This window comes from Hemiscyllium ocellatum, chromosome 19 (assembly GCF_020745735.1).
Source record: "Hemiscyllium ocellatum isolate sHemOce1 chromosome 19, sHemOce1.pat.X.cur, whole genome shotgun sequence".
In the NCBI taxonomy this organism is placed as follows: domain Eukaryota; kingdom Metazoa; phylum Chordata; class Chondrichthyes; order Orectolobiformes; family Hemiscylliidae; genus Hemiscyllium; species Hemiscyllium ocellatum.
In genome coordinates this window covers 61,647,347-61,660,140 of record NC_083419.1, presented here as the reverse complement: position 1 = coordinate 61,660,140, position 12,794 = coordinate 61,647,347, and positions in this window count along the sequence as shown.

Here is a 12,794-nt window from a genome sequence, read left to right as displayed (position 1 = left end):
GAAGACCATAATCATGCAAGTTGAGGGGCTGTTGTGGTACAGTGGTGGTATCACTACCTCTGGACTAAGAGGCCTGAGATTAAGTTCCACTTGCACCAGAGACGTGTCATAACTTCTCTGAACAGGTTGATTAGAAAATATTTCCATTATCGCCCAACTGTTCGCATGGTGGAAAGTGAACTATGAAAGATGGATCTGAACTCTTTCTCACCTAGGAATTCCTGTGTCATTAATTGGCTTTAAGACCATAAGACATAGGAGTGGAAGTAAGGCCATCCGGCCCATCGAGTCCACTCCGCCATTCAATCATGGCTGATGGGCATTTCAACTCCACTTACCCGCATTCTCCCCGTAGCCCTTAATTCCTCGTGACATCAAGAATCTATCAATCTCTGCCTTGAAGACATTTAGCGTCCCGGCCTCCACTGCACTCTGCGGCAATGAATTCCACATTTAGCCATAGTGTTAACTACATAATGATGAAGCAGTCGTTTGCCAATAATCACGTTGTTGCAATTCAAATGAAGCTCTAAGGCTTTTCAAAAAGAGTTATTGACCATACGGCTGTTAGAGCAATTAGTGCACAAATGCAGTAACACTGCATTAAGCACTGCATCATTGCCAAGCAACAGAGCAGCCGATGCCTGTCACAAGGGTGGTCCTGCCTGTATACTCTCAGGGCAGAAAAAAACTCTTGAGTGTCACTGGCAACTTGGGAAGGTGTTGTACAAATGTACAAGGGCAGTATGGTGGCTCAATGATTAGCACTGCTGCCTCACAGCATCAAGGACACCAGTATGATTCCAGTCTCAGATGGCTGTGTGAAGTTTGCACACTCTTTCTATGTCTGCTTGGGTTTCCTCCAGCTGCTCTGGTTTCTTCCCATGGTCCAAAGATGTGCAAGTTAGATGGATTGGTCCTGGGAAGTTGCTCTGTAGTGTTCAGGGATGTGCAGGCTAGGTGGGTTAGCCATGGGAAATGCAGGATTACAGGGAATAAGGTTGGTGGTGGGGGGAAATTGAGCTGGGTGGGATGCTCTTCGGAAAGTTGTTGCAGACTTGAAGGGCCAAATGACTTGCATCCATACTGTAGGGAATCTGTGTGTCCCAGTGAAAGGGTAGATGGGTCTCTGTTCAATCTCTCACTGAAGGATGGTAAGTCTGACAGTGCGGTACAGACTGTTTTGATATTGCATCGATGTACTGACCTAGATTATGTTCTCAAGTCTCTGGAATGAACCAGCAACCTCTGACTCAGGTATGCCCTAAAACCATGCAGTCCTCTAATGCCCTTTTCGCATTTTAGTTTCACGTTGTGCATCACTGTGAATAGAAGGGGTCAGGGGCGGACAGATTAGCAACCATTGATCAGAAACTTTTATGCATATTTTGTTTCAGAATCCACTTCTGAACCTCTGTCCCCCTGACCCTGGAATTTCTCTCTGTGCCTTTGACATCTGGACAGTGTAGAAAGCCGAAAAGTGAGGGAGAGATCAGATGGTACAGATAATGTAATTGGCTTATTAAACACATCTTTTTGAGTCCTAGAGCTATGCAGCATGGAAACAAACCCTTCAGTCCAACCTTTATATAGTCACCCTTCACCTTCCTACCCTGCAGAGAATATAGCCTCAGCCTATTCAGCCTCTCCCTATAGCTCAAAGCCTCCAACCCTGGCAACATCCTTGTAAATCTTTTCTGAACCCTTACAAGTTTCACAACATCCTTCCTATAACGGTGAGATTAGAATTGAATGCAGTATTCCAAAGGTGGCCTAAACATTGTCTCGTAGGGCTGCAATATGACCTCCCAACGCCTATACTCAATGCTCTGACCAATAAAGGGAAGCATACCAAATGCCACCTTCATTAACCTTCGTACTACAATTCTATTTTCAAGGAACTATGAGCCTGTACTCCAAAGTCTCTTTGTTCTGCAACATTCCATAGGACCTTGCCATTAAGTGTAAAAGTCTTGCCCTGGTTTGCCTTTCCAAAATGCAATAACATAAACAATCTGATCAACAGTGACAGACAGACAGAATATCAAAATACCTTTCTCATCCTTGGTGTTAGAAACTGGATTTGTATGAAACAAGATCCTTTAACATGGTTGGAAGTTCTGATGAATGACCTTGATACCCTGTCCTGGGAAGGTGTTAGAATTGATTAAGAAAAAGATTATAGCTGGACACTTAGAAAACACAAGGTAATTGGGAGTTTTGTGAAGGGGAAATCATGTTTCATCAATTTATTGCAATTCTGTGAAGATGGAATATAGATAAAGAAGTGCCTATAGTTGTAGTGTACTTGGTTTTCCTGAAAGTGTTTTATACAGTGCAACAGCAAAGACCTTTGCAGAAAATAAAATTTCATGTTCTACTTATTTGAATTGGCATGTTATGACATTCCTCAGGAGGTCCTGAACTGAAGCTTCTGGCCCAAAGATAAGGACACTACCACTGCATCCCCAAACCCCTAAACTATGGGGTAACATTGTATCATGCGCAATGATACATGGATCTGTGCTGGGTCGTCAACTTCTCAAAATTTACATCAATGATTTAGGGATGAAGGCATGAGAGCTAAAACCACAGGTGAGACAAAGGTAAGCAGGAAAATATGTTGTAAAGGAGACATAAAGAGTTTGTAGGTGGATACACATAGGCTGTAGAGTAGGCAAGATGGCAGATGTGGGGAAACATGAGGGTGTTCACTTTCGCAGCTCACCTTATTGTAACTGTATGCTGCCACACATGTGTGATTGTGTATTTGCCAGTCTTTTAAGTACTTGCTGATTCCAGAACCTTCCAGCATTCATGCCACCAGCACTATGTTGAAAGTCTAGCTTTGCACCTGATCAAACACTGCCAGCCAGAAATGTACATTTCGCTGTACATGCAGTGGGAGGAAATTGAACATGAAAGGTTTCTGAGGGCACATTGTTGCTACAGATGAGACTTCATTGGAAGTAGAAGCTCGCAATCATAAATGTATAGCCTCGTTACACCATCAACTACCATCACTTGTTAGTAGTGTCTGCAAGAAGGAAGGTGAAGAGGCTGCCTGCTCTTAGTGCCATACTATGTGTCAAAGGGAGTGCTACTCTTTCCCAGTGTAGCATAACGTCTTCTCATTGCTCATTGTGGGAGCATCACACGTTGGAAACCTTCAAACAATCGATAACGTTAACTTTTATTGAACAACAGCTGAACAAAAGCTAAGATAAAAGCACCAGAAAAGCTGTATTTGCTTCTGGAGTGCTCCTTTTTGAATTTGCAGGGAGTAAATGATGACTTTGCCCAGTGCTCATCTATTAGAAACTAAGTCTTGAGGAGGTTGCTGCACCCAGTGTTGTTCTGATCTCACATATGTTCTTCCTGCTCAATTTTCTCATCTTCCTGCTCAATTTTTGCATCTTCCTCTTTGGAAGAATTCTGCCACTCTTGGGTCCATCACATCCTCTCTTTACCTGCTCCAATTGTGCAGAGGACAGCCTGCTAGGACTATGTGCCTGGACTGCACTGCCCTGCTTCCCTTGGACTGAGCCAAGCATTGGAACTTTATCTTGAGGAGGTGTGTTTTCTGCTCCGCCATGACACTTGTGGAAGATTAGGCTGCGTCGTAGCAATGCTTGGCCTCAGACAGGGGGTTGCATAATGGAGTCATCAGTCATGGTTACAGATGGGAGCCCTTGTCTCCTGGCAGTTAACCTTAAACAAAATAAAAACCGAAAGAGCTACGCTTGCAGTAAATCAGAAGCAAAAGTAGAAATTGCTGGAAAAACTCAGCAAGTCATAAAGTCCTACAGCACGGAAACAAGCCCTTTGGCCCAAACTATCCATCCACGTTAACCCTATTTCCCTGCATTTGGCCCATATCCTTCTAATCCTTTCCTATCCATGTATCTGTCCAAATGCCTTTTAAATGTTGTTAATGTACCCACCGCAAGCACTTCCACTGGCAGCTCATTCCATATGCGTACCAACCTCTGTGTACAAAAGTTGCCCATCAGGTTCCCTTTTATTCTTTCCCCACTAACCTTAAATTGATATCCTCTAGTCCTCGATTCCCCAACCCTGGGAAAAATCCTGAGTGCATTCACCCTATCCATGCCCCTCATAACCTTATACACTTCTGTAGGGTACTGAGGGGGACCTTATGCTCTAAAGAAAAAAGTCCTAGCCTGTCCAACCTCTCCCTATAACTCAGACCATTGAGTCCTGGCAACATCCTTGTAAATTTCTTCTGCACTCTTTACAGTTTAATAACCTTTCTGGAACTAGATTGACCAAAACCGAACAGTGTTCTGGGAAGGGTCAGTGGATCTGAAACTTTAACTTTGATTTCTCTGCACAGATGCTGCTGGACCTGCTAAGCTTTTCCAGCAACTTCTGTTTTTGAACCTTAAAGTTTTCATCTTAAGCATGAAATCTCTTACTGATATAGACATCAAATCAGTTCCCGTGATACTTAGCACAGACTTCCAAGATGTGGTACCTATGATTTTCTGATTGGGATTCTTTCCTATTGATGAAATCAGCTACATTACAGTATGGCATTCTCAATATGACGTGTGTAAAGTCTATACTGTCCTGCTCCTTGGGGAAGCCAACTACATTGGCAAGGTCTACTGCCCAGGCTGCAACCCTGACTTTGTCATGGGAGATACAGGGTGAAACACAAATTGCATCAATAACAGCCTTGATACATTTGTGGGTTGAGGATTCACAGATCCCAGTCACATCTCCAGTGAATTCTTAATAGAAGCCAGTTGCATAAAAGTTTGATATAGTTCTCATCTTGCGGCTTACTGAGATAGGATGGCCATGGCCGAGTGATATTATCATTAGATTGTTAATCCAGAGACCCAGGTAATGTTCTGGGGACCTGGATTCAAATTCTGCCACAACAGATGGTAGAATTTGAATTTCAGAAATCCTGAATTAAGAGTCTAACGATGGCCACAAATTGATTGTTGGAAAAACCCATGTGGTTCCTTAATATCATTTGAGGAAGGAAACTGCCATCCTTATCTGGTTTGGACTGCATATGATCCAGATCGACAGCAATGTGATTGACTCTTAACTGCCTTCTGGGGCAATTAGAGCAATAAATGCAAGTCTGGCCAGTGACGCTGAGCAAATAAAAAGAAAAAGCTACCCCTTCAGTACACAAACCCTGCTCCAGTAGATGACAATGTTCTGTGATAGTGTCTTCAATGGGACAACCACGCTCATCTGAAGGAAATGGCGCTAGGTATCATAGATCCTGGATCTTCTGCATCTCCTCTTCATCCTGAGAGGACCTTCAGCGGCGATCTCTTCATGTGAGGCTGTTTGGCAACTGCTGGAAGATGCTATTGGCCCTGGGGCTTTCTAGTCTATCTGTTCCTCCCTCATTTCCCGGTGCCGTTGTTGCATCACACCAAAGACCTTGATTTTGTAAATTATGGCTTTGTAAAGGTGAGAAGATTGCCTGTGATCAATTTTAATCACCAGTTCCATGGTGAAGATGGCTTGGAGCTGAGATTTGTATCCCACACAGTTGGTCATTGCATGAATTTCACATTTAGAAGTCAGACCATAAGATGTAGGAACACAAAATAGGCCATTTAGCCCATCGAGTCTGCTCTGCCATTCAATCATGGCTGATAAGTTTCTCAATCCCATTCTCCTGCTTTCTCTCTGTAACCCTTGATCCCATTGACACTCAAGAACCTATCTATCTCAGTCTTAAATATACTCAATGGCCTGGCCTCCACAGCCTTCTGTGTCAATGAATTCTATAGATTCATCACTCTCTGGCCGAAAAAGTTTCCCTTCTCTCTGATATAAAAGGTCTTCCCTTAACTCTAAGGCTGTGCCCTCAGACTCTAGACTGTCCTACCAATGGAAAGTCTATGATTTCTGATATTTTCATCCTGTACTAAGTGTCTGGTTAATGCAATTGCCCCTGGAAGGGCTTTGCATTGCTCTAGAGGGGTGCCCATGTGCTCAGACAGGAGAGAAAACATTCCCTCTAGGTGTGGTGGCAGTCATTTCCATATATTTGCAATTCAGATGAAGATAAAAGACAGCTGTATTTGCATAATAAGTCAGTAGGCTCCACTGTTAATCTAACTGAGATTCCCCCCCCCCCCTCCATTTTCATGTTCCTTTCCCCTTGCATTCCCATTAGTTGAGCCCATCAGTTCTCTATATTCCCACGGAACTCTTTCATTTAAGTTTTTATCCTCTCACGTTACCCTTCCAGTCCCAGGATTACAAGCTTAGTTATGCCAACCATTATGGTGCACATTTTCTCTGTTGAAGCCAATTTGGAGGTGACCATCAATGTTGCACCTCTCCACAATAATACTTATTCTCCAATGCACTAAAAGCTCCCACTCTTAGATGTTGAGTTATTCCACTGTTACAATTATTGTCCCTAATGCATCCTAGAATGCTGCCTCCAATGATATGACACAACGGTGAACCCTTCTGTTAGATTAGATTAGATTCCCTACAATGTGGAAACAGGCCCTACAGCCCAACAAGTCCACACCGACCCTCTGAAGAGTAACCCACCCAGACCCATTTCTCTGACGAATGCACCTAACACTATGGGCAATTTAGCATGGCCAATTCACCCTGACCTGCACATCTATGGACTGTGGAAGGAAACTGGGACAATGTGCAAACTCCACACAGACAGTCATCCAAGGCTAGAATCGAACCTGGGAACATATTAAACCAAATCCCCAGAAAAGCTCACCTCCTCTCGTAATCTATTAAAAATGACTGACAAAACTCCCAAATTCCACTATTTAAAGAAAATAATATCAATTTATTCTTTAACTCTAAAAAGTGAACATTAAACAACAAATATTCACAACTCTCAGCCACCCTTTCTCTTAACTGCTTATTATCTGCTTTCAACAATATACTATTCCAATAAAATACTTACTAAAATTGCATTAACTTAATTTCTAAACCATAGGGTGGCTGTCGTCTTCGGTGTCTTTCTTCTGCCAGCTGAAGATCTCGTCGTCTTTCTTTTTCCTGTGAAGATGTTTCATATGAAAAGGTACCTTTGATGGAGAGGGTTTCAGTGTCTTGGGTCTCTCTCTCAATGGCAATTGCTCTGTCTGATTTTCAAAATGCCTGCCTTTTTTATATCCCCAACCTTGGATTGTCTCATTGGTTCAATGTTGGCAAAACAATAAATTCAAACTCAATTTGTTTGCACATTCTCACCGTGCCTGCATGGGTTTTCTCCAGGTGCTCTGATTTCCTCCCACAATCCAAAATGTGCAGGGTGGGTGAATTGGCCATGCTAAATTGCCTGTAGTGTTAGGTTAGGGGTTAATGTAGGGAATGGGTCTGGGTGGGTTGCGCTTCGGTGGGTCGGTGTGGACTTGTTGGGCCAAAGGGCCTGTTGCCACACTGTAAGTAATATAATCTAATTGGGTTTTAGTATCCTGGGCTTAATTTAAACTGGTTAAATTCAAATTGTTGTCAAAACAGCAACCAACTCGGGTATCTGTTTCACAGCCAAATGTTACATACTGTCAATTTTGCAGTATACTCTGAGATGGCTATTGTAAGCTCTCAGTGCAGACCATCATTCACTCTCTTTTAAAGGTACAGTACACATCTTCAACTTCATAATTGACTTTCTTAGCTTGCCCATTGCAGCAGTAGCCCTTGATCATTCCCTTTTCGACATTCAGTGGAGAGCCTTGGATTTCACTCTGTTCCATTGCATGGGATGGGTGTCTGTGTGCAAAGTAGCCTGCCAGCAGCACTAAGTGAAAGGCATTGGTGCACTCCACCATGCAGTATTGAAGTGATGGGCTGTCGCATATGTGCCACAATGATGTGATGACGCGGGTAAGTTACTGATGCCAAACTTCAGACATGGCGGGGGCAGGATGTCATTGCCCATGGAGCTTAACCTTGCTTGTTAGAGACTGCTGGCCTAGAGGTCTGGAGGAACAAGTGTTGAGCTGGACCTTCCAGGTACCCAGTCAGACTTCTGTGTCAGGGACTGTCTGGTAAAATAGCAAATGGTATATAAATGAGGTGCAATTAGGTAAACGTGAGATGGAAATGCATCAATGATGCCTCTTGCCGTGTGTTTTTGATTTAAAAGCTTTAGTGGACCACCAGATTGTTTTCTTGATTTCATGTTTCTGATCTCACCATATTTTTCAAACTGACGCGATGCTGTCCGTGTTGTTCAGTGGTTGAAAAGATTCCACCCCACATCTTTAACACTGTGTGATTTGGTCTCCTCCTTTAATGCAGATATAAATTAGTTGGAAGTGGTTTGGAGAGGTTTACTGGATTGATTGTCTTCTGAGGATAGATTGGACATGCTGGGCTTGTTTCCACTGCAGTTTTGAAGCGTGAGGGTGACTTGTGTAAGATTCTGACAGGTCTTCACAAGGGGAAGAATGCTTCCTCATGTGGCAGAATCCAGAAACAGAGGGTACTGCTTTAAAAGTAAGGATCTGCATTTTGGGACAAAGTTGAGGAGATCTTTTTTCTGATGGTTGTGAGACTTTGGAAATCTGTGCCTTAAGGTGATGGAGTTGTGAAAATGTTTAAGATGGAGGTGGATTGTTTCTTGTTAGGCAAGGGTTATTGGGAAAAGATAGGAAGATGGAATCTGAAACCAGAACAGATCAGCTATCTACTTATTGAATGGCAGTGCAGGCTCAAGGGGCTGAATGGCCTCCTCTCACTCCTGCTTCCAAATGGTATGTTCATCGATTATTACCTGCAAAGCTCACTCTCTTTCTCTCTCCACAGAGTCTCCAATATTTTCTGTTCATATTTCAATTTAGAGGACAGTTCTTACCCATCTAACACAGGGAAGGATTATGAAACTGTTCAGTTCACATTTGCCTTGATTTTCTTCCTTTGCTGGATTATTTTTGGCTGGCTTTCAACCACAGAGTACCGCTGCGAGTATAACGTGCTATCATGGAGATGTTAAATTGTGAAAGAAAAGATGCCCATGGCTACACGGTGGCTGAGTGGTTAACACTGCTGCCTCACAGCACCAGGGATCCAGGTTTAATTCCACTCTCAATCAGCTGTCTTTGAGTTTGCCTGTTCTCCCTGTATCTGCATGGGTTTGCTCTAGTTTCCTTCCACAGTCCAAAGATGTGCAGGTTATGTGGATTGGCTGTAATGACCAGGGAACTGCAGGCTAGGCAGATTACCTACAGGAAATGCAGGGTATTAGGGATAAAGTGTGTTTGGGTGGGATGTTTTTCAGAGAGTTGGTGTAGTCTTTGTGGGCTGAATGATCTGCTTCCATACTGTAGGGATTCTATGAAGTCTGATAACTCCAACAATTGGCATTGGACAGTGTCTTCAATATTGTAATATATCCCTGCTATGAACATCTGCTATCTTAGTAAACATTTTGTGATATTTGGAGTCTACATTGGTGGCAATCGATATGATTTATCGATGTTTGAATGTGTCATTTTGCAGCTTGCCAGAGATGCACCATTCATAGCTGCCTTCAATCCTCAACACATACCTTAGGCTGCCCCCTGGTGCCCATATTTAAGGTGTTTTGACATGAAGGCTTTGATTGTATGATTTGGAGGTGCCGGTGTTAGACTGGGGTGTACAAAGTTAAAAATCGCACAACACTAGGTTATAGTCCAATAGGTTTATTTGGAAGCACTAGCTTTTGGAGTGCTGTTCCTTCATCAGGTGGTTGTGAGTATGAGATTGTAAGACACAGAATTTACAGCAAATGTTTACGATGTGATGCAACTCAAATGATATATTGAAAAAGACCTGGATTGTTTGTCAAGTTTCTCATCTTTTAGAATAACCATGTTAGTTTCAGTTTTTTCATATGTAAATCCCAGAACTCTCTTTGAAGTCATAATCTCTAGTGAACTTTAACAATAAGTGCCATGTCAACTCAGAGAATGCATTGAAGGTGTGAGGTTAAAATCTCTCTGTCTATGCCCCAATGTTCAGACTGATTCTATTCCTAAGAAAGAGATTTACAGAATTTTACATGGATTCTTGCAGTTTTTGAGCAAAATAAAATGTAATTCTGCAAGTAGAAATTCACCCGACAAACTTGTATCTATGTGTGTGCATGTGTGTGTAAAGGGGTATAAGTCTGTGAGAGGGTGTGTGTGAGGCTGTGGCTGTGACCGTGGGGGAGGTGTATGTGCGAGCGTATGAGAGAGGGTCTGTGTGAGTGTATGGTTCTGTAGGAACGTGTGTGTGTATGCATGCGCACTTGTGTGAGAGAGAGTGTGTCGTGCATTGGGGTCACCTGCCCAAGGTCCCAGTTGAGGGCATCATCATGGTGCCAAACTTGGCTATCAGCCTCTGCTCGGCCACTTTGCGTTGTTGCCTATCCAGAAGGTCGCCTTGGAGGATGGTCACCTGAGAGTCCGAGGTCGAAGGTCCCTGACCTCTGAAGTGTTCCTCGACTGGGAGGGAACACTCCTGGCCGGTGTCCATTCATCTGTTGCCGTAGCCTCTATAGATGAACGGACACCGCACAGCAATCGCCAGCCAGGAGTGTTCCCTCCCAGTCGAGGAACACTTCAGAGGTCAGGGACCTTCGACCTCGGACTTTCAGGACAGGCAACAACGCAAAGTGGCTGAGGCTGATAGCCAAGTTCAGCACCATGAGGATGCCCTCATCTGGGACCTTGGGTTCATGTCACATTACAGTGTGCGCTCTCTCTCTCACTCTCTCACTCTCACTCTCACTCACTCACTCTCACTCTCACTCTCACTCTCACTCTCACTCTCACTCTCACTCTCTCTCTCTCTCACTCTCTCTATCACTCTCACTTTCTCTCACTCTTTCTCTCACTCTCTCTCACACTTTCACACACTCACTCTCTCTCTCTCTCTCACTCTCTCTCACTCTCTCTCTCACTCTCTCTCACTCTCTCTCACTCTCTCTCTCACTCTCTCTCACTCTCTCTCACACTCTCTCTCACACTCTCTCACTCTCTCTCACTCTCTCTTACTCTCTCTTACTCTCTCTTACTCTCTCTTACTCTCTCTTACTCTCTCTTACTCTCTCTCACTCTCTCTCACTCTCTCTCACTCTCTCTCACTCTCTCTCACTCTCTCTTACTCTCTCTCACTCTCTCACTCTCTCTCTCTCACTCTCACTCTCTCTCTCTCTCTCACTCACTTTCACGCTCACTCTCACTCTCACTCTCTCTCTCACTCTCACTCACTTTCACGCTCACTCTCACTCTCTCTCACTCTCTCTCACTCTCTCTCTCACTCTCTCTCACTCTCTCTCACTCTCTCTCTCTCTCACTCTCTCACTCTCTCACTCTCTCTCACTCTCTCTCTCACACTCTCTCACTCTCACTCTCACTCTCACTCTCTCTCTCTCACTCTCACACTCTGTCTCTCTCACTCTCACTCTCTGTCTCTCACTCTCTCACTCTCTGTCTCTCACTCACTCTCTCTCGCACTCTCTCTCGCACTCTCTCTCTCGCACTCTCTCTCTCGCACTCTCTCTCTCGCACTCTCTTACTCTCTCTCGCACTCTCTTACTCTCTCTCGCACTCTCTTACTCTCTCTCGCACTCTCTCACTCTCTCTCACTCTCTCTCTCACTCTCACTCACTCTCTCTCACTCTCTCTCTCACTCTCACTCACTTTCACGCTCTCTCTCTCACTCTCACTCACTTTCACGCTCTCTCTCTCACACTCTCTCACTCTCTCTCACTCTCACTCTCACTCTCACTCTCACTCTCACTGTCTCGCACTCTCTGTCTCGCACTCTCTGTCTCGCACTCTCTGTCTCTCGCACTCTCTCTCGCACTCTCTCGCACTCTCTCTCGCACTCTCTCTCTCGCACTCTCTCTCGCACTCTCTCTCTCGCACTCTCTCTCGCACTCTCTCTCTCACACTCTCTCTCACACTCTCTCTCACACTCTCTCTCACACTCTCACTCTATCACTTTCACTTTCTCTCACTCTTTCTCTCACTCTCTCTCTCACTCACTCACTCACTTTCACGCTCACTCTCTCACTCTCTCTCACTCTCTCACACTCTCTCTCACACTCTCTCTATCACTCTCTCTATCACTCTCTCTATCACTCTCTCTATCTCTCTATCACTCTCTCTATCACTCTCTCTATCACTCTCTCTATCACTCTCTCTATCACTCTCTCTATCACTCTCTCTATCTCTCTCTATCTCTCTCTGTCTCTCTCACTCTCTCTCACTCTCTCTCACTCTCACTCTCTCTATCACTCTCTCTATCACTCTCACTTTCACTCTCTCTCACTCATTTTATGCAAGTTGTATGGTTACTTACATTAAGTAAATGTTGATCTGGGTAATTGCTCTTGTGTTAAAATGATTAAAAGCTTTTGCATATGCTAATTGAGAAATTATTATTTTCATTTGAAAGTATTTGATGCAAATTGGCTCATGCAAGACATATTCATTAGATAAATTGTTTTTATTGCGCCTTTGTCTAATGTATGTGTGCAAATATAAAGCTTGGCTATTTCTATTTTGATTTGCCTTTCCATTAGAATCATGTACTTTTTGATAACCCTATGGAGCCTTCTGGTATAGCTTGACATAGCTTTGTGCCTCACTTGCCATAATATGGACCTTTTGCCATGATCTTCTCAAGCAGTTAGGGTCAGGCAATAAATTCTGGCTTTGCCCGTGTTACACACATCCCACAAATTAAATTTTAGAAACTGAAACAGCAATTAATAAAAACATTAAAATTGTTAAAGATATTAGATCTGTTTACATGATGCAGGTGTGTTT